General features: G+C 32.3%; 1 protein-coding gene across 1 annotated transcript in view; it reads left to right on the top strand.

Annotated features, from left to right (window-relative positions):
• The first annotated feature begins 2,776 nt into the window (after window positions 1-2,776).
• The window catches only part of LOC105317164 (sonic hedgehog protein), a 52,148-nt gene continuing 31,456 nt past the window's right edge, over window positions 2,777-23,468 (top strand). The window contains exon 1 of the mRNA XM_066085880.1: window positions 2,777-2,981. The gene's annotated coding sequence lies outside the window, so the exon portion shown is untranslated. The remainder of the gene's footprint in view (window positions 2,982-23,468) is intronic.

Genomic DNA, 23,468 nt, shown 5'->3' with positions numbered 1-23,468 from the left:
AATGAAACACGATTATGAGCGATTCGTTGGTACACTAAGCAGGTAGATCTTTCCAATCAAGATGGTGATAGTGCTTCATCACTTGAACTAAATCCGAATTGCATATGAACATGCCTCGAAACAGTGACATTCCAAAGTGACTCTTCTCACATGATCATGAAACTCGTCCTAATTTCACGTGGACAAATCAAAGATACCCGAATTAATTTGGGATGACATTGTTCATTGTAACACGTACCGACACTGCACACAGCGCACCGCAAGAGCGAGTGTGCAGTTGGTTAAAGGTGTTCAATAAAAGATAGTGTGAGATAAAGTGAGATAGGTATCGGGCGGTTATATGTGATTTTTAGCCCTTGACAGGGTGTTGACAAATATTGTCACCACGGGGTCATATCACTTTAGCTGATAAGAACGGGGAGAAAAATGAGCATTACATCTCTAAGTCTTAAACAAACAACGCGGTAAAAAACGATAAAGTTATTACAGAAATTTGGAACGCGTGTCTTTATTATCGACCGAATTTCCATTCCCACCAGATGTACATGTATTTTTTATAATGACGCAGTGACTTATTTATAAGACAGATATTTTCTATGTAAAAAAGTTATTATATTTGAAATTCTATACTCTGCATTGTTTCCATCTGACAAATTTAATGAGAGAGAGAGAGAGAGAGAGAGAGAGAGAGAGAGAGAGAGAGAGAGAGAGTGTAACTACATTACGCGTATGGTATATATATATGTATTCGAAAACAAATCAAGTTCTAGCGAGATCAAAGCCTTCTAGCAAGAAATATAGCATGTTCCCATACAAAACGCTAACATGTAAATAAATAAAACCCAGCATATTGTACCACTGTTTGGACAACTTTCTGATGGCTACAACATATGTAAAGTATTTGTAATTAATAACATGTATGCACCGAATTATTCTATTTACTCGCGTTTAAAAATACTAACTTTTTTATTTTAGTGAATATTAGTTTTTGTCATGTTTGAAATGGAATTTGATTTATTTTAATGCCCTCGTTTGGTCACTCTTAATTCTTAAAAGAGCACGAGTGAATAAGATGGAGCTAATGCTTAATGGGTAGATAATATATATGTATATTAATTTCATAGAAGAATGCATGTCTGTCCGTCCGTCCGTCTGTACGTCGTCTGTCTGTCTACTGAGTATTTCATAAACTTCATTTTAACATCTAGAAAGCACGTCAAAGCAATTTTTACTTTTATAGTCTTATTTTTAGTGGCGTAAAAAGAAGGTTATAGTGGGGACCGAATTCCAGCTTTAATTAAAAAAAAAACCAAAAAAAAAAACAAAGAACAATACTTGAATCTTTAAGCCAAACACAATTGAAAAACATAATAATAATGAACCGTTTAAGTCACAACAATCAAGGGTACTACATGTACATGTAGAATTTAATTGTTATTCATTGTTCTGTTCAAGACTTTATTTTTATTGATAGTGTAAAATCAATGCTGTGTTAGAAAATGATGTTTGATATACATATTGTTTATTTTCAATCATACTTGATTTTAACCGCGACAACAACTTCATTTAAAACCCACTTTATAAAATCATCTGATTTAAAGTTCTAAAAACCACGCTATTGGAAGATTCGGTATGTTATACCCATGTACATGTACTTAAAAGTATTTAAATTAAAACAACGGTTTTTGAAAACAATCTAATAAAATGAATAATGTACACAGTCGAGGACGGATTGTTGATGAAAATGTTAGATTATTTTAATTTTATTTTTCCTAAAGTCCATTTCATGGGTACCTCTAACGCATTACCCGCACTTGTTCTTTTGTTATCAATCACTGATAACTGAAACTGGCATTTGTATCATTGCTCTCTGGTGCTGATTCTTGTTCATATTAAAAGAACCCAGTGTTTCTCTCTTGAAATGACTATTAATCAGGTCTCTGAAACCTTCCTAAGTACCTTTTTCTGCAGTGTGATAGCAAGCTCTCTGCCCAAGGTTGATGAATAGGTTTCCATATTAACGTGTCAAGATCATGGTTTTATGCTGAGAAACAAACACCGTCTTGACAATATCACAGAATGGTATCCCCCGGCAAGGTCGACTAACTCAATGGGGGTATTTATGTATTTATCTCCTTTCTGTCCAGGATTTGCTCCCATTCTTCGGGATATTCTTATCATTGTCTTTGTTAGCACTTCTGTTTGAAGGAAAAGTACATGGAAATTGATGGAATTATATTAGAATGCTATTTTTGTAATTATTATTTTGCACATTTTTACGTAAACAGGATGTAACATGGAAAAGAATTCTTATAAAGAATTACAGTTTTAATATGGTTCACCAACAATTTTATATGATGAAGCCATCTGATGTCATTGTTTATTAAGTTGATTAATATACAACTATTTTCTCAATCCTCTCACAGCCATCCTCTACCAAAGAAATGACATAAAAGTTTACAAACAAATACAAAATATAAAGACGAGGAAATATTTGTTGCAATAGCGATTAGTCCCCATATAATTAGAGTGAAAGTCACCCTGTAATTTAGACTTGCGATCGGTAATGGGACACCCTATCTGTCTTTATCCCTCCATGGCTTAGAGAGGTAAAGTCGAACCAGGTCCATCCTTCTGGGGTATACTTATCCGAAACATTATCATCGCCGAGACATCCAATCTGTACAGATGACAATGGCGAACTGCATTGGCAATCAGTGACATTTCCCTGCACATGACCACGAGTTATCCTAAAAATTATGTACTGAAATGGAGCACCAAATCTCTCCGACCACTCTCGCTGTATCTTTGCCTAAAGAAGGCTCCAGTTTCATTTCTAGAAGAATTGACATTTATTGCAAAAATTTTTTGAAAGTAGATCAATGAATTAATGTTAGAATCGTACCCCTCGAGGAAAAATGTTTTAACTCGCGTATATATAAATGTTCTTCTGGTTACTGTGCGTCTCATTGGACTCTGAGGTAAGTAGAACATCTTTGCCTTGATTTGTTTGTGATCACACCATTCGTGAAAACTTAATGACATTATGTGATTATAGTACAATCCAACTAAAGTTAGCATTAAGTCCTTCCGACGGCATATTACGACTTTAATGTCCGAATAGTTCTGTCGCCGAAAATAATGACTTTAAGAGGTCGTTGAACTTTTTTTTTAAATAGAATGACATCATCATAAATAAAAAAAAAATGTAGTGTTTATCTGAGATGCTTTTACAGTTATCTTATTTGTGAAATCTAGTATTGATTATCGCAGTAAATCGACGATAAACGCAACATGGCAGGTTAACCATTCTAACATGTAGGTCTTTTGTACTATAATCTGATTAGCTGTTTAACCTCAACTAGATATCTAAGAACATAATCATCCTATAAATTTCATCTCTTAGCGGATTATGTCCTCATTCTTTATATTTAATTTTTAGAGTTTGTCTTAGAAATTCAAAACTAGAGAAAATCAGGTCGCACATAATAATATTATTATGCATCATATGCCTACAGCTATCTATTGTTTAAGCGATTGCCTTTAGAAAAGAGGTGGACATTACTCAATAAATCGCGAATTAACATTCAAAGAATTCTTTCAAGGTCAATTTCTATCATAAAGGTCATAAGAAAAAAAAGTTATGTTCTTGAAACACGCCAGTGAAACCAGCATCCAACTACACAAAGGCACTTGTTGGAGATGTTTTATTTATACACGCTGCAAATCGTCTCTCGTAATTCCTGGTTTTTTAGTTTCGTTCATTTCGGTGCAGGTCGCAAAGAAGTTTTGTGTTTTAATCTCTTTTCGATTTCAAGAAATCAAGATTTTTTTCTGTTTTTCCCTTAAAGTATGAGAACAGAATCAGATAATTGGCTTCTTTCTCCTTTACGAATTCTTATCTTTACCCACAAACTTGTATAGCGGTAACGATTGCCAACTTTTTTTTCTTTTTGATTGTTTTTACCTAGATTTGAGATTAATTTGTGGTGACTTTTATAATGTGGGTCTGATAAAATAAAGCATGTAGAACCATGTAATTAATGAATTTTCTTGTCATCTATGTGTGTGAATTTTTTAAGCAGGATGAGTCAAATTTATTTTATAAAAAGAATTCACCTTCCGTTTTCTTGATATTTTTTTATTTAAAATTTGTAAATTGATATATTGTATATTCATTTTATGATTATTTTGGAAAGCTTTGCTTTAACTTTTGAGTGAAATATTGATTGACTTACTGACCGATTGATTTATTGATTGATTGATTGGAATTAAAGCACTCTGTTCGCATTGTGCCAAATCGTGGTTTAATGAGTATAACTAAGCAGATTTTTGAAAAATCTTTTTTTAAGTTGAATTTTGCGAGACAAAATATAAAATGAGAAGTCGTAAAGTTTTTTGAAATATATTTTGAGGTACCAAGAATTTACCTAATAACATACTGGTGTGTATGTCGTTATGCATAGGTCGCCCCATCGCCGTAATATATTTAAGCACCTGTCAAATTTTTGTATATTCATCAATCTTCACATTACATAGGTTAAAACCGAATACAAAACTGAAGAGGGATAGAGTTTCTTTATCGTATGAAATTAACATGAGCACCGTTTAATGTATTCAGGTTTTGCAGACGATCATAAAAAAATTCGAAATGACGTTTATACAGCTTTTATATATAAACTGATTGTAACTCTATGTCTCAGATATGTGAAAGGCATCTCGGCTTTTATGTGCAATGTGCAATTCATCTTCATGTACAGTAGACCAAAAAAGCAGAGCTCGTATATAATAAAACATAATTTATGGGAATCTGATTTTTAATTGACATTGATGAGTTAGAATGAAGAATGTGATTTATAAAGAGGCATTGAGCTCCACCTTTTTGCTGTGTTTAGCCGTATTGTCCTTACCTTTGTAAGGAGCAGTTATTAAACGCTTCCTTGCTTCGATGCTCAAAGCCTACCCAGAGGAAGATAAAATCGTAAGATTGCGACAATATAACGAATTCGTGAAAGATATTTACTAATTGCAGGCTCGTTACGATATACGACATGACCTTAAATCACTGATAAAAAGGTCAAGAAAAGAACTTTCATTCACAGATAATTAGACAATGTCCACGAATTTGAAACGAAATTAATAAGCACCAATTTTGTTTTACGACACGAAAATCTTTGAGGACATAAAGTGAAATGCGACCCTATTATTATCCGCAGTATGTATTATCATCCAGGTAAAAGAGGTAATTAGGTGTAACACTTGTTACATTTTTGGTCTTAGCGGATCCCCTTAAACGGGATTTTAATGAACATTGTTAACATTACTGTTCGCCATGACAACCTTTTATTTCATTTTTGTTCTGAATGTTTTAAATATATTATTTGGATTGAAATGATTTTAACAACAATCGAATTATTAATGTTTTACTCTTATAAAAAAAACTTGAATGTGTGTATTTTTAGTTTATCTACCTCAATTTAAACATAGGGTACGTGCCATTTTAACACAGGAAATTTCTTAAAAATAATAAAGTAGTTTACGTGATAAATGGAAACATTCTATTCCAAACACATTGTTAACATTTTTATTAATCTTCTTAAAACTTACTTTGCACAATGGATACTCGTGACCTTTTGATTGTGCAGTATCCAACAAAACAACATGGGTTCAGGTATGAACAAGAACTGTGCTATTTTTTGTTCGGTTCAAACACTTCCCATTGTGACTCTAAAACAGATGTTGTAACATCCGCTTTTCTACTGGGGAAAATCATTTGATTTAGAGAACGGTTGAAAAAGTAAAAATGAAAGTTTACTTACAGAGTGGATTTAATTTTTTCTGGGTTATTTATATTCTGTTCTTAATTTCTAGATATCAAGCTTTCATAAAATTACTAATCACTCTTTAAAAAACGGCAAAAATCTTAATCTGTGTAAATGTTACTCAACCTTGAAACATTAACTTCTATGCACTTATACAATTACTTTCAAAATTAAACAAAAAAAACATTGTATGTCAATCTTTTGTACCACATGCTTCTTTACATAAATCGCATTAAATCTCATTTTCAAGGAATAAGATAAACATTAAACATCAACTCCTGTCATTTTAAATATTTAAATGATGTTAGATTCTATTGCAAAAACTTGAGACTAAAATGTCGCCTACGAACATTTTTTAAGCTAAAAAGTATGACTTTTTGTAGCATGTCATGTGATTGCTCATATTGGACAAATATCCAAAATACCTGGACAAAAATATGATAATCAAACTGGTGATCTTTTTCTTGAATTTTTCTTTTAAAAAACTTTCATTTTCCGAAACTTATTAAACAAAAATGATTTGTAAAAAATATTGACTAAAGTCAAATACCTGCAGAATTTCGTTAACATACATTTTGCTCTTGTTTCAAATAGTAAAGCCCGATTTTGTAAACCATGACATTATGTTATCATTGAACATTTCTAATTTCATAAAAATGCATGTTTCTTATCGTTCACGATTATCCAATATTCTTAGTCCTCCGGCATTGGACGACTTCTTTCAAAATCCCATTAGTTGAGGAGTTTCCTTATTACCTTCATCTGTCGTTCCAAATGTCTTTGGCCTCAATATGAAACACCTGGTAAGGACGTAGTTTTGCCAAAAGGAGCAAAATATATGGTCACTACAAAGTCTTTGAGATCAATCTTGCATTCACAGCGAAGATTTGGTGTATATCGTGTTGGAGTAGATAATTTCTTGAATATTTTGACTGTATTTTTCAGTCAGTGGGACGATGTATAGCTTTGTAATGATTAATGCGTTCAGGTAAATCGACGGTTTGACCTTGTTTTGTGCCAGCATTCTCACCGGAAGTTGACCCTCTAGAGCAGATGTAACAGTGCAGAGATACACTTGGCTTAGTACTTTGCATTTAAAGCTCAAAGAAACTCCTAATTTCTAAAATCTGCAAAGCTAAGAATACATTGACCGAATCGAACACAGTTATATCCTTCCATGATGTACTTTTGATTTTTAAACTTAATGCAATTATGTTTAAGTTTTTGACGTTCTGTTTCACGAATGTGTTAATTTTTTAAATTTGTTGTTTTCGCCTCATTACACACTTACATGTATTATAATATCGCTTTAACCATAGTGGGTGGTTAGGGGTGACACCCTCTGTTCGTATGCATGGTACATTTTACCTCACTCATTGCTTTTAACTGCTTGGCATCGGATGTAAAAAGGATCTAAAATCATTCAGAATATCGTTTCTGAATTAGATAGCGGTTGTTGCCAGATACATCGCACTAGTCAATTAGCGTTATTTAAAATATTACGTATGTTAATCTTCGATGGAGTAGATATGGGTACTTTTAGGTTCTAACTCACTTTATTACGATATAAACAATAATTTAAAAATTCAGCCTAAATTTATCAAGATTTTCTTTCACAATCTTGATGTATAATTGTGGCAAAATAAGACTAAGCTAATGATATCAAGTTCGAAATCCGCTATAGCTTTTACAATTTTCTACCTTTAAAAGAGCAAATTCAGATATTTCTTGTAAAATTTTAATTTACTACTAGAATGACGAAAAAGATGTGGTTTTATAAACTTCTGTTAGACATATTTTTGTGTGAAACTTAGTTTAAATGAAGTAAAATCACATTAATTTTTGTCCATAAAAAAATTGGTTTGCCATAAATATATTCCTTAAACAGGAAATTCTTTTGTTGATAGAATTAAATGATTTATTATTATTCATTGAAGTTTAAGTTACATGCAATAAGTTACATGAAACACCAAAGTAGCAGCGTTTTTTCTTCACCAAAGAAGAAATAAAAAAAATCTAACTCCTGTTGCTAAAACATTTATTTTATTGTCAAACATTGCAAAATGCGAAAAAAATTTAAGGTGAATTTTATTTTGATTATGATGTACAATAATCGACACTAGTATCTCAAGATATCCCATACCATCTTAAAGCAAAGCGTTTTTTTAAATTGAACGGAAATGTGTTTTTTATTGCCAATATCATTTTCCTTTTTATTATTCACATACATATCTGTATATAATGACGTGTACTTATCTGAAAATATTACGCGTACATATCTGTACATAATGACCTGTACATAATAACATGTACATATCTGTATAGAATGACATGTACATGTCTATCCATAATGAACATATCTGTACCTATCTGTACATAATGGCATATGCATATCTGAATCTAATGACACGTACATATCTGTACATAATGACTTTCACATATTTTTACATAATGACACGTTTATGTCTGTACGATATGTTTAAACATTATAACACTTATTCTTTGATGTTAAATAGCGACATGTAGTTGTATTTTATGATCAGAATCGTTCGTTTTTAATCCCTTATACTCGTACCAGATATTAGTCATTACTTATAGAAAGATTGGTATCAATGCCCTTTCTATCGAGTGTTTGATCGAGATTTCTCGTTGTATGATGCTTTACACTAAATCGACTCTGCAAAAAAGCTAGTTGCGCAATAATCGTTAGTCATGATTGATCAGCATGTTTGTTATCATCGGAAATGTTTGAGTAGTGTCATCAAACACTCTCGACTTATCAGGTGATAAGGGGCGGGGCCCACACTTCAGTCTGACAGATAAACTTTGTCTTTATCATGCCAATTTGACTCTGGTTCTGAAAACAGGGCCCTTAATGTCAAATTGTGAGTGCTGTTTAGCAATTGGGAGAAAGGCACGTACGTAATCTGCAGGTTGCTTTATATAATAGTGTCTCATTTCAGACACATATATTGCATAAGTAAGTCAATTGTGTTTGTGTTTAATAAAAAAAAAACCTAAGCAACGTTATTCTTTTAGCAGAGGATATGGATAACCCTTCAAATAAACATCCAGAACAATTTTAAATTTTGATATAGATACATTATCATTATGCTGCTAACTTTGATATGATATTGAATAATTAAACATCTAAACAAAAGAGGACTATAGTATGATTTTGTAGGAAATGTCTCAGATTTGAATAATATCTACAAAAAAGAAACCTGACAATGTAGCTTTTCTCTTAGCATATTTTTAATGGTAAAATAGATATCATATTATATTCCGATATTAAAATGCAACGATGCAAATTATTTAAAGTAACTAAGTAAAGTCACTGTAATTTGTTGGTAATTTTTTCTTAGAATAAAAACAGGCATTTAACAATTGTCATCTGGTTTGGAGGATATTAATAAAGTCAACTCAGATTTTTTTTCTATTTTATTTTATTTTTTTTAGAAAATTGACCGCGGTTTTCTGGTTAGAGGATATTAAGAAGTATAAAAAATCTCTCTTCTGTTTCTCTTTATTTGAGTTAACAATAATCGATATCCTTAGTGTAGTTTTGCTAGACAATGGGTTATTCAGAAGATAAAATACCTTTCTTTTTCTAGTTTCAGAGTACATAAGGGTATTTCGAGATATGTCCCACTAAAACTGAACTTTCTGTTTTTGATTTTTTAATCATTAAAATTCGGGGTGAAACACCTTTGGCATCTTATTAAGTGTTAAAATACTTGCCTAGTCTAATAAAACACCAAGATAAAGTATAAGTTTTCAATATTTTATGAGGTTTTTGTTGCGGTATGGCAAATACTTCAAGCATTGCAGAATTTTTTTGTTAATGATTAAAAAATAAAACAAAATAATTGAAACGCTTTTATTATAATTATTTTTTTATATATAATTCACAGCTTTATTAAGATTTTGCAATCGACAGTATTCAGAGTGCCTATTAAAAGAAAAAGACATCTCTGTTGAGAGAGATAGACAGAAAACCATTGGTGAATACAAACTGAGCAAACGAATATGTAGGTAAACAAATAAATTTACAATAATTATATATTTTAAAAACAACTTCAAGCTCGCTGAATTCTGTACATGTATTTTTATTCGTTTTGCAATTCATTTATTTATCAGAGAGTACATGACTTTGTGTTTTAAATTCTAAGCTGTGGGACTGACGGGCTCACGTGACGAGACTTCGCGGCTGAGTGAAAGCCTCTGTGACATCTATTGTTGCGTTATCAGTTACGTATAAAATTGAAAAATCAACAATCAAATACAAACAAAAAACTCGACATCAGATCCGCGGGTCAGAATAGTTACCTATCACGTATTCATCATTCAATGGGACTGGGGTGGTCCAAGCCGCGCGGAAAATCTGTTCATCAAGGGTAGGTAAGCCAATCCTGCAAAAAATGTCCCACTCTTATATTTACGATGTTTTCCTTGTCCCAAACAGGTGCTTAGAGCACTCTGCGGCAAAGAGTATCCGGTGTTTGTTTCACTGCTGTCCAAATTTGCCTTGGTTGCTATCAAACAAGATGATCATGCTCAGTAACTTATGAGCCCTTTTGCTGTTACATTTTGTTATTTTTGTCAATAATATGCTAGGTATAGTACCCGGGTTTTATGTTTTGAGATGCATGAGCTAATACACACTTCTTTTGTTATTCATTATGAGACAAGGAACGATAAAAATATTGTAAAATATGTATTTGATTTCATTATCATATTCAACATTCATAAAACGGGAAGCGAACATTGAAGTTCACTTTATAGTACAGGGTTTCATATTGTTGTGTCAAAATACAAATATATTTTATTCTTTGCAGGAAATGCTTTATATACTGTGTACATAAAAAGTGTCACAAATCGTCATATGTTGACACTTAATCTGAATCACCTGGTGTAATTAAAACATTAACAGCTATGATTTACAAGATGGGAGTTTCGCCATTTTTTCCCAAACAGAACACGCTTTTAAACATTTAACGTTATGTAAACTAAAACCTTTTACAAATGAATTGTCGGAGTTTTTATCAAGGATTATTTTTCTTCCAAATTTGAGACCGTTTTGTGTTGTTCAAGCACTCGTTCACTCATTGTTGTGTGAAACTGTTTGTTAAACAAAGTAGAATTTAAGCGATCATAAATCTCCATTTGATACCAGGGTGTGAAGAAGATACACAATCCTTGCTAGTCTGACTTTAAGTTGTCACTTTCAAATACGAAATTCTCTAGCAAGAATATGATTAACACGATGTGTTAATATTTATCGTTTTGACTCAAGAATGTTGAAGCATTCTGGGACAGAATCTACGCACTTTTCTACAATTTATTTAAAGCAACAACTCAATGAATGTCAAATAATGTTTTACTGTTTGTTGGTTATAAAAAAGTTTGTTGTGTATTTCATAATTTATTAAAATTCTAACTTGGGTGCATTGCGTATTTAAAAGTAGAGACAACTCTTGCTAGAGTGGTCGACAATTAAATATTTTATGTTTTCTTATGCTGCACAAGCTCACCGCAGCTGTCTGTTTTTGCTGTCTGATAAATGAACTCGACACTTGTGCATGATGAAATATGTCATTTTTCAAAAATGACGAAAGTGAAGAAACATAGTAGGGTATCAGATCAGTAAATTACAGAAAAACAAAATATTTTTTCTAATCTACCAATTTTGAGCCAAAAGGTTTTTTTTTTGTTCAAATTTTGCCTCAGAAATTTGCTGAAATTGCAAACATCAGAACTTTCACTGGGGTTTCTTTTGAAAAAGCATTGTCATTGAGGAAAAATTTTATGTTTTCAATCTTGATTTTAGCTTAAGCTGTTTTTAAAATCTGATATTTAGACGGTTTTAAGGAATTCACACCAATTATCATCAATTCATCATTATATACTAAAATTAAAAAATGATAACTATTTCAAATGAATGTTTAATTTTTTTTAATTTGTGTTGCCTAGACTGGTACAAGTGGGACAGAGATAATTTGGCAGTAAAGTGCAATTTGACTTTTCCCGTTGTTTTAAAGTTTGATAGGTTTTTTTGACTGATCAAAATGCTATGACATAAACATATATCAAAACACTTTGTCAAACTGTTAATAATATTTTTATTTAGAATTTAAAAAAATGATGTAGTCAAAAATACTTTCGATAGAATTATGGAAATATACATACAATACAGGGAAAACAGAAATAATAAGTTCAGATTTGCGATAACGTGATATTTGACTTGCTCCTCAGGTAAATGCAAAATAAATTGTCCATAAATTGTTTACAATCTACACAGATCAGAGGATACGATAAGGCTTTGTATATCATTTTGTGCTATTTTTAACAAAGTGACATGTATTCAGATCTGTTTGAAATGTTATGAATTCAGCCATCCGAAAAGTTAGACAAATTGGCTGGTCTCATGTTATGCTTACATAAATCATATCAACTTTCACATTTCTGCAGAAAGCTTAAATTATTTCTCTTTTTACCTGCACTTTTTAATCCTTTCTGAATGGACTTTAAATACTAATTTGTTGTCACCTTCGAACAGAGGTATTTGGCGAGCTATAATTTGATACAGGTTTAAAGCGACCTAGCTGATAGTCGAAAATCATATCCATGCATAACTTTATTTAGTTAATTTATATAAATCATATCATTTTGAAAAATAATTTTTTTTATGAAATGCCTCTTGTTTTTGCGAATTTGTTATCCTTGGCTTTATTTATACTTTGAAGTAACTTAGAGTTAATTCTCTTTGCCTGATAAACCTTACCATGAACGTCTGTGCGGTTACTTACAAAAGATTATGATTATCCAGTTCTTCGTTACTTTTATATTTTATATGGAATTATTAAAGTTTAGAATTATTAAAACCATTTTCAACTGGGTTTTGGGAAGGAAAATTCGGTTATTGAAATGGTGAATATGTGGGCTGCTGCCAAAAGGGAACCTTTTCTGTAGGAATAATCCCCCTGCAGTTTTCAAAATTTTGCAGATCAATTGTACATATATCATGGATGTGCATATTACTTGGATTTTTGATAATTAAAAAAAAATCCAGTTGTTTTTTGCAGAATATTGAATAAAGAGCATCAAATCTTTTCATGATAGGTAGTGTTTATCAATTCAGGAATGCTGTTCACACAACAACAAAAACGGTTTGGTGTCTTTCTGAAAGCTTTTCTTTTGTTAAAAACTTTATTTGAAATCACAACTGTTTGGCCTTAAAACAAATTGGCAAGTGTAATAAAACAATAAAAGCACTGAAAATTATCTACATATAATTAGAGATGATTTGAAGGTGAAGTTCTTGATTTTAAAATGCATTTTTTTTGTTTCTAACAAGTCATGTCGTTTTTCATACAACAAAATACAAATATTTGAAAAAAAACTTTCAAAAATGGCATCCAATCATTTTGTCTCTGAACGAAGAATAGTGAATTCTTGAATATGCGAAAGTATGTGTGTCGGTATGGGATAACATGGAACAATTTGCTTTTTTCAGCAGTACTAGTATGAAAAATTTTTCTATAAATTTTGATCATATCAAAAGACTTATGCTAGTTTTGAGTGCAAGAAATCATGTCATAATATGTAAAGATAATAAAATGTTTGAAAAGAAAACGGTGATATTTATTGAGCAATATATGCAGTATAAAATTAAAAAAACAAACAAACCCTTTTTCAGAAGTTTTACCCTTCAAAATTCAATATGCAATAATTATCAAATATTAGATATTAGTTTCCTGTTGTTCAAGTACAAATCATATCTGTACAATATGTGTAGAGATATTCGTAATGGTTGTCAATCACTGTTTGATAGAATCTGCAAGTTTCTTTGGCCTAAATATGCGTTGTTAATGCTATCAATAAATATAATAAAGAATGCAGAGCTTAAGACGCTCCCTTGCTTGACACCAGATTCAGAATTAAACAATATAATGTATGAAAATATATTCTACTTATTGTTTTACTATACATGTACATGGATAATATAATATCTGGAATATTTGAAAGGTATTGGAGCTTATGAAAAAACTTGTATCATATTTGGCTTTCGTGTGATTTTTATAATATTTTGTATTACAGAAACATATTTTCAACTATTTATAAAATTTAGAGCTTTTTTACGACCTTGTACAAAAAATGGAGCGACGGTTTCTCATGGAAAAAAAAAACCTAAATCATTATAGGACGTCCGACGTGACGTACACGAATCCACATGAAACAGATAGAACTGACATAATGGCGAGTGATACCGTCTCACTGTTGACCGTTCACACGATAATAGCCGCTGCTATTTAATACAACTGCGTCACTGATGGAAAATGGTTCCAGAGGTGAAATTAAACCAATACAGTATTCTAGCACCTGTAATGACAAAGGTACATTGAGGAGTATTATGACGAAAACAACCACTTGTCTTAGAATCAAGTACCTACCGAGATTGCCTTAAACCTTATCACAAGTAAACAGCCGGTACAGAATCTGCGGATACTGCAGTACTTTGATTGTTTTCAATCACAGCATGGAGGAACAAACTTTGTTCTTTTGATGGACTCATGGTAATTTGTTTGAGTTCAAGATGTGTAGGTCAAAAACAATTATGATTATTACGAGCTGCCAGACAGAGAATCGAGACACTTTAATTCTTAAGTATTAAACAAGAGGATTTACTTGATATTGTTTGATATTTTCATTGTACAAAAAAGAATCGTAGACCTGTAACAAACTTTATAATATAAATAGTTGTGTGGTGATTTTTACAAAAATATATTATGTACATGTATAAAAATGTGCAGACATAAAAAAGGCTAAACTTCTTTGACTACTTATTTATGTGGATCATTTTTTTTCTTCAGATAATGATATAGAGGTTTTTCAAAAGGCATATAGATGCTGCTTCTTAATTTTTAATTGTTATAAAGTTTCTATTAAAATATTTACGTTTTCCCCCTCGTTTCAAAAAATCAACAATTTGCTTTTTGTATGGAAATAGAAACATGGAAAAGAATTCCGATTTAATTTGAAATTTCATTATTATATCCTTTTAGTTTACTCCTAGAAAAATCAACAAGCGTATTGTATTCGTCAGCATTGACAAATGTAATAAATTTAGTGAAATCGTAATAATATTAATAAAACCCAGATGGCTGATCATTTGTTTAAATTATGCCGCACAATTTCACACATATTTTTTTTACATACATTGTCAGTTGAAACATAATCTTGCTGGTTTTGGTCTACGAAATAAATTTGTTATTGACAAGTATAGCGGTAAGGTTTCATACAACAAGCATCACAAAGGAATGAATCGACATTTAATATCTCATAATGATAGAATTTGACTCCCTATGTACTTGAAACGTTCATTCCTTTGGTTCTTGCAAAGAATCCTTACTGAGGGTGAAGCATAGTGCAAAACCCTACTACCTTTTCATTGCCGAATTTCTAATTCAGTGTTTATTATAAGAACTGTCAGTATCCTTATTCATACGTCCTCAGTCAAACCCACTCGTTTCGTTGTGACTACAAGTGTGGTTTCAGGGGGTAATATTTCTTGTTACAACTTCAGCATAAACGTCCGATTGATTTTCTATTGAGTTTGAGTGATTTACCACCAGAAGCACTCGCATGTTCTGTTACCCGCTTCCCTCACCCGTTTCTCACAAGATCCGTGAAATTTAATTCAGAAATTTAGACTCAGTGCCCAGGTGCAAGAGAAACCAGATCCCAAAACATTTCAACCCAGCTGCAAATCGCTCTATTATCACTGATCGCCAATCTTCATTATGACTTTACTCCTGGACCGTACGGAGTGCAAAGTGTCAAAATTAGATCGTAATCGCTATACCATAATCTGCAAACGTTTGTAGCTTTTGTTCTAAAGTTGTATGTTTACCAGCCAGATGAGGTCGGAGATAGATCAGATTTTCACGGCTTTTTTACTTTTAATAATGGACGACAAATCGCCTTATCTTCACTTTACTCCCGAGTTCTTATGAATTAACTGACATCACGGAATAGTCGTTTGCTTAATCACTTTAGCCTTGATTGTAGAAGAAACTGTTGCAGATCTCTGATGGGCTCTAATTACTATTTAGTGATGGGAACACATCTTTTCCTTTTGTTTATGAGGAACAAATTGATTGAATCTAAATGATTATATTGTTTGTAACACCTTTTATTGAGTCATTTAATCGTATGTCCGCATCATTCTACAAAGTAGCTATAAATATCTAATATAAAAGGATTTGCGCACATTTTTGGATTTAAAATATTTTTTCTGTCAATTTCAATTTTGTGATATTAGATCAAAATAACCAATCAGCATCCAGGGTGGCCGATTTGATAAGAGGTTTTTTTTATTGCTCTATAATATGTTAGCGAGGATATCTTCATTAAGATTGTCGTATGTCCAACTACTGTTAATTGAGGTATAGATTATATGACGTGTACAATAGTAATGCAATTAGACGTTCCCACTGTACATTGGTTTTTGTTTATTTAGTTGTTGATACACATGTATATATTTTTTGTCATATTCGTTTATAAACATTTGACTATTTCTATAGCTGTCGTTAGCTAATAAAAGCCTACAGACCTAACATCACAAGTAAACAATCCGCAGTTTTGGGGTGTTTTGTTTCCATTTAAAATCAATTTACTTAAACGTTAAACGTTCACACACAAAAACTCCTGTTAAGGTGTCAAGTGGTTATCTGGTCCCTTTATGAATAAGACTATGTTTGAAGTAAGATTGTGTGTGCGGTTTTCTTACCAAGAATCGCATTAACAGATCCAATAATGTGATGACCCATCTTTTGGAGTCATCGTTTGCTAAGGAGAGGAAAAGCTAGTAAATGGTTTTTAAGATGGAATCCGACACCAACGAAAGCTCCGACAAAACTTGCTAATTGAATCCTCATTGTTCAAGTAGCCCTCGCTATCTTATTAGGGTTTTCACGAACGTTTGACTTTTTGCACCACGACTATCAACTCCCGACCATCGGTTGCATGAAGCTTATCATGTGTCTGACGGTAATCTAAAGAGTTCCATCAGCCAAATCAAATGGCTCGTGAATCGTTTCATTAACTGTCTCGTAATTAACTAAAGAGGGGGGTTTGAATGGATAATGAACAGTGATAATGGTTATAGATGTCTTTTTTACTTTTTTAGCTCCTTACGATACCTTTTAAAGAGTTTTGTAACAGTTACTACTTTCATACTCCATGCACAATTATGATCCGAGCTGACGGAATGTTGTTTCCCGTTTAATGATAACTGTTGAAAACTTAATTTATTTTACGTACTATTTGAAATAAATTTATTTCATGTATTTGGAAAATAAATTTTATGTTTAACTTTTACATGAACTATGAAACTTTATAATATTTTACATGTATTATGAAACTAAATGTTTTACATGTTTAATACTATGAAACTAAATGTTTACATGTATACGTTATTTGTTTTACATGTTCATTGTACTATGAAACTAAATATTTTATGTGTAGTATATAAGGACACTGTTATTTTGATTGCGCTAAGTTGAACATGATCAAGATTTAGTCGGTTATCCGAACTAAATAAAAAACCATAAATGGTTAAATTTTCGTCAGATTTTAAAAACTATTTTTATCTCATTTTACGACATTTTGATAACACATTGATCTGGTATATTAAAAGCCAATTAATAATTCCAAAACCTATCTTCGAAAATGTTTCATTTATCATCAACCAATAATATCATTTTGTCTTAAAATAAACTATAAAAGAATTCATTTACATTTGAACTTGTTTAAGTTCAAGGCCATTCAGGAGGTAAGCGTATATCACTGAGGCTTGGCTCAGAGGCATAGAGTTTGGCCAACACGTCTTGTTCTAACGGTTTTTATCTTTAGGTAGTTTTGCTAAATAAATGTAGGTTAATCGAATAGTATTGAAAGAAATTGTTCAGTTTTATTGGTAATAATAGAGGCATTTAAATATTTTCAATATTTTCCCTTTTTTTAATGTTTCCTTTAATGTACATTTTATTTATCAATGAGCAATGAGTCAGGTATATTGGCACTTTTTGTCAGCACCTTAGCGACATTGGGATTTTCAACTCTTCAAAACAGGAAATGAATTACAAATGCAACACGTTGCCATCGTTTGTACTAACCGTTAACCATCTGAATTCGCTAAAAATATGTTAAAGAGCGGCTTATACGTATGTATGTTTAAAGAAAGAGAGATCACATTTTGAAATGAATATACATGTGCTTGTATATTACTGAAATCACAGCAGATGTATATTTGTGTTTATACATTTTGAAACGTATTAACAAGAAACAAGATCAATGGCTCCTTTTCAAATTTCTTTTAGAGAGTGGTTTATTTTCTATGCAATATTGGCATCATAACCATACTTAACAGGGACCTTCAGTGTGGGTATTAACCTCGTTTTGGACGCCTTTTCCCCCGTTACCTCTTCAAGTCTGAGTCCTTTATCGTCCGATAGTGCTTTACATGTTCAATCTTCCCCGACTTCGAATAACGTGTCAACAAATTTTGATCAATTTATAGGCTAACCGTCTGCTGACTATAATAAATCTAGTGAGCCTATGGCGGGCCATAAATCATCCAGTCTTGTAATGTAGAAAGCCAAAAGCACCCGTCTGCTAGCAAAAACCTTCACCTGAAAATTCCAAACAAGGTTTGGGTATTTTTAGTTAACCAAAGCCGTATTTAGTTTCTGTAGACGGAATTGATTTTACAGAGAGAATGCACTTTTTCCTGGTCTGTGTGAAAGACCAGTTAAGATGCATTTGTGATAATCGAGAGATTGCAGAAATTTACCATGCTTTGGAATAAATAAAGAATGTTCGATTTGAACGTAGACCTTAAAACTATATGGCAAATTAGGACTAAATTTAATTTGACAGCTCTCTCTGATATAAAAGTCAATTCGCATCCGTTTTTCGTAGGTTGAGACAACAAACCACAGGGGAAAATTGTTTAAGAAGGAAATGTTTTTTCTACGCAGAAAGGATGTTGCCGCTTTCAACTTCATTGACCAAGAGCTTATAACCAGAATCATTACGTAACAAAGGTACAATTCGTGAAGTTAAGGTGAAAAAGAAACCTTGTCAATCCCACCAGTGGTTTTATAGCAATCCGACTTCTGTTCCGTTCAAATGTTAGTCTTTTAATAAATTGATTTTTGCAATTTTTTTTTTATATAGCTGTTGGATGCATCCTATTTAATGCAATTACTATCAAAAATATGTACATATACCTATCCCTATGGAATTACCATCCTCCTAATGATAGTGGTGAATTAATATTGAAAGTTGTCTGTTTTTGTCCTCGATAATAAAACAAAGTCTAATAAAATAAGGACTTTGTCTATTTTCCTCCCTCTGTCTCTTTCTCATTACAGTAAATTTGCTTTAAATAAGCATTTGTGACTTCAGGTGGTTTTTAATTCACAATTGAAGCATCTAAACCAAGAGTACCGTGTGACCACTGCGAGCATCCCTAACGCCAGATAAACTATCAACGTAGGTTTAGCTAAGGAAATACTGGCGTCTAAGAGCACAGTAACATTTAAACAGCAAGCGATGTTATAGCGCCTCGAAGGAACAAACCCCGTGAAATGACCGAGAGAAACTCGAGTCCCACGATATAACATTGGGGCATTAGGTATGAAAAAGATTCACATGTTTGAACAAATACTTGCAAATAGTTCTAAAACAATATTTATACTTTTTTAACCCGAGACTAATTCGTCGAATTTAGATGCATTTTTATAAATGATATAAAGAAGTTTTTGTGTACTATTGCTGTGTATACGTAATTGTTGGAATTACACACATCCCTGTCAGTAACTGCGTAACCTTGTTCTGAGAAGTCTCACAACGTAGATGCGCACGATCTATTTCTAAAACCGAAAGATGATCATTTGTCGGCGAAATTACTTAATATTTCTAGTGAAATATTCTTTTCTGCTATACAAGATGGGAGGATTTACTATTTCACACGATGAGAAACCTCAGCTAGTTTCATATAATGAGTATCGCGTTAATGTTTACGCGTGTCATTTTTCATCTACCAATTGCCCATGTGTTATCCAAACGAACCCGCCCCTTTTAAGGTAAAGCCTTATTATCTTTAGTTGTCCGGATAATTCGATCTCATTTAATTTGTCAACGTTCTTTTCAAGATGAGAAAGTGACTGGTTTACTCATTGATCACAAATCCCCATTTATTATTTTTTCAAAATTTGGTTTTGCTCTTTAAAATCCAGAGGCAATTAAAATTTCTGAGGAAGTATTTCTTAATTAATAAAAATGCTTTGAAATTTTTTTGATATCCAGCAAAGGTTGATATTTGGATTACATTTTGTGTTAGGTAAAGAATTTTACAAATCCTCCCTATACCCTTGGTGGGTACATGGAAATAAGCTATAACAACCTGTCATGAAACTCGATAGTCTTTCATTTTAATCCATCCACTCGTCTCTCGCTATCTGAAGAACAAAAAAAAAAACGCCTGCATATTGAAAAGGTGTTTTTTTGCAAAGACGAAAAAACGGATGTTCCTATATGTTTGAATAACAATTTTAGCGCATACAAGTATCGTTAATCTGAGAATTAGGGATGATTTCCCCCCTTAATTGTCGTTTCTGAAAATTTTTAACTTTTAAATCCTATTCTACGTGGAAATACATCGTCTAGATGATAAAACAACAATCAAATGCTAATGCAAAGCACTTAAGTTATTTTCACACATTCTACAAAATGTCGTTGTTTACAAAACCTGGGGTCAGCCCCGCGTGTTGTTTGATCATACGATCCAAAACCCACCACTGTCAAAGAAAGGGTTCCGTGATAAGTACCGTATTTCTCTTCATTTGGATTTTGTGTTTTAAGAGTTTGTTTGGAATCTGAGGGATTTGCATTTCAACGAGTTGGCTATACAACCCTCTACCTTGGACCCATCTTGTGCGAAAAACGCCTTGAAGTTCTTTTTGAGAAGTTTTCGCAAGCTGATGCAAATGTTCTATGATAACTAAGGCAGTTAATGCGTTTTTAACGTATATGTGTTTGGAGACAGAAAGTCTTGATTTTAAAACCTCAGAAACGGAGGAGGGGGACCCAGGTCAAATGACGCACCATGACGTGTGGATCTTATTGATAACAAACAAGAGTTGATCATTTTCTAAAAATCAATTTTCAATTATTTTGTTTTAGATGCACTGGCCTTGTTTTTACTGTATATATATCTCTCAACTTTGGACTTTTGGATTTATATAACTATGGTTTGTGAAAAGTTATTAGTTGTGATCAATTTTACAATATTTAGATTTTTGCCTTTATTTTTGCATAGAAGCATGTGAAGATTTTGACTCAGAACATGTCATTTTGCCCCTCTTTGCGCCTTAACCAGAAATTTTCAATCATGAAGACAAAATATATCAGTTCGACTTCTCTCTCTCTCTCCCCCTCTCCTCTCTCTCTCTCTCTCTCTCTCTCTCTCTCTCTCTCTCTCTCTCCGCGAGGTAGCATTTGCATTTAATTGTTGCAATAAACCACAAATGCAATAAAATTCCACTTAAGATTATCGCTCACATCATCAAAATATTTTCTGCTTGTTTTGACTTCAAAAAAAAACATGCAATTTAAACAAAGTATATAGAACGACGTTGAATTAAAATTATTGTATTTCTGAGTTGATAAGCCCCGTTTCACGTCGCAAAAAATCTTCGCGTTGGACATTTACGACTCGGGGTGAATTTTCCGTTGTCTCTATCAGATAGGCCGAGGATTTTGCGAGGCCTGGGGTTGTAATTTAGCGAGCAGAAGAGCCAAGCAAAGGGTCCGTCTCGCCTCTTGATAGTTATCTCCGCTAAATAAAGGTGTACAGAAGTATAAAAGTCAGGAACTAGTTTGTCAAACTCTAATTTAACGACAGCGATGTCACCCCAAAACAATCGGAAAAAATTAGTATTTTCATTCATTTGTTTGCTCTATAAATACACTGTGGTGTTTTAAGGATATGACTTCAGGGAGTCTAACTCTTGCTCGTCTTTTCTTCTCTTTTACCCTAAAAAACTCATGGTCTAGATTCAATTATTGAAGCAAGGAAAGTTTTAATTTGAATCTTTTATTAATTATCTTTGAAATTTGTTTTAATTCTGAGAGGAAAAACTCATGGAATAATGGTCTATTTATTTTGTCTCGTTTTATAAAAAAAAATGCTTCAGGTCTTGTAATAAAGTTTTATCTCCAAATGTTATAAAGTTTTATTTTAATAAATTTATCAGGACAGATTGATTTCGGCCTTTAGGGTATTTGGACTCCACAAGAGGCCATGGAATATGTACCTAGTAACCTTAATAATAAGCACAAGCCTACTTTATTAATTTTTGATAGCTCTGAACATGATTCATTAAAACTAGGAGAAGCTAACAATCGCCCACCCTCTTTTTGCAATATCATTAATTGTCATCTTAATTGAATTTTCATGATAGTTTTGCATTCATCTCTTAATATTTTTTCCGCGATTTTTTAGGGTAATATTAAGATAACTTGTTTCTCTATTAAACTAGAATAATATCGACGTAAAAAATTATGGCAGTCGAAAATATCTACTTTGATATTTTTTCGTTGTATTTATGTAGCTTTAAAAACTTATGAAGAAGTGTCCATTATTTTGCGTGTGTATATAATATATACCGCTGAGTGAATACAGATGAAGGAATGCACAAAGAATACCTGTATATTTTTTATATTTCTGAGAAATTACCGATTGTTTTTGTTTGCTGTGGAACTTTATCACTGTCCTCGGGGGTGTAATCTCCATGATTTGGTTTTTTTTTTTTTTATATAGACTATCGTTGTAATAGAATTAGTAAATTAGATGCAAATTCATTAAATTATCTTGATTTGGTGCATCATTGTGTTATTTCTAGAGAAAAAAAAAGTCAACGCTTAAAAGGTGCATAGCAGCAAAATCAATATAGGGAGAAAAACTGAGAAACGATTCCGTACACCTTAAGTTTATATTTCGAGGAGCAGATTATTTTTCCCGCACTCTATCGTCGCTCGGTGCAAATATATATAAAACTAATCATTTTCTTATTCATCCGTCTACGTTATAAACATGATGATGAGTTGTACATAAAAGCAAATTAACTCTTCTCGTTGACGCGGAGGATTCTCATAAACCGCAGCACTGCTGAATTTCAGCGAGACTTGCGAAGACCGGCAGATGTTAACATTGTGTGCTTACAATGCCTAATACAATTATATTGCCCTGTAACTGAGTAATATCTACCACGTTAGGTTATTAACTCACTATTTTCGTCCTACAAACTTTCATCATTCTTGCATAATGTTGATTACTAAGTGAGAATTGGTTTTAACGGCTTTTTTGTGGTAGTACCTATTTTTTGAAAATATATATGCCTGGTGCGGGAAAAATTGGGAAAACCAGGAAAAAGCTTTATCTCGTTGATATAAAGGTAGATATTGACAAATCTGAATATGATTAATAAAGATTAAGAAAGATAATAAAAAGTGGTTCTCGGTGCTGGAATACAATGAGTCATTGGCGATCACATTACTTTGTAGAACAGCAGGTTC

The sequence above is a fragment of the Magallana gigas genome, chromosome 5, assembly GCF_963853765.1.
Source record: "Magallana gigas chromosome 5, xbMagGiga1.1, whole genome shotgun sequence".
NCBI classification, from domain to species: Eukaryota; Metazoa; Mollusca; class Bivalvia; order Ostreida; family Ostreidae; genus Magallana; species Magallana gigas.
The sequence above is the reverse complement of the archived record's forward strand: the minus strand, read 5'-3'. Positions and strand labels throughout refer to the sequence as shown.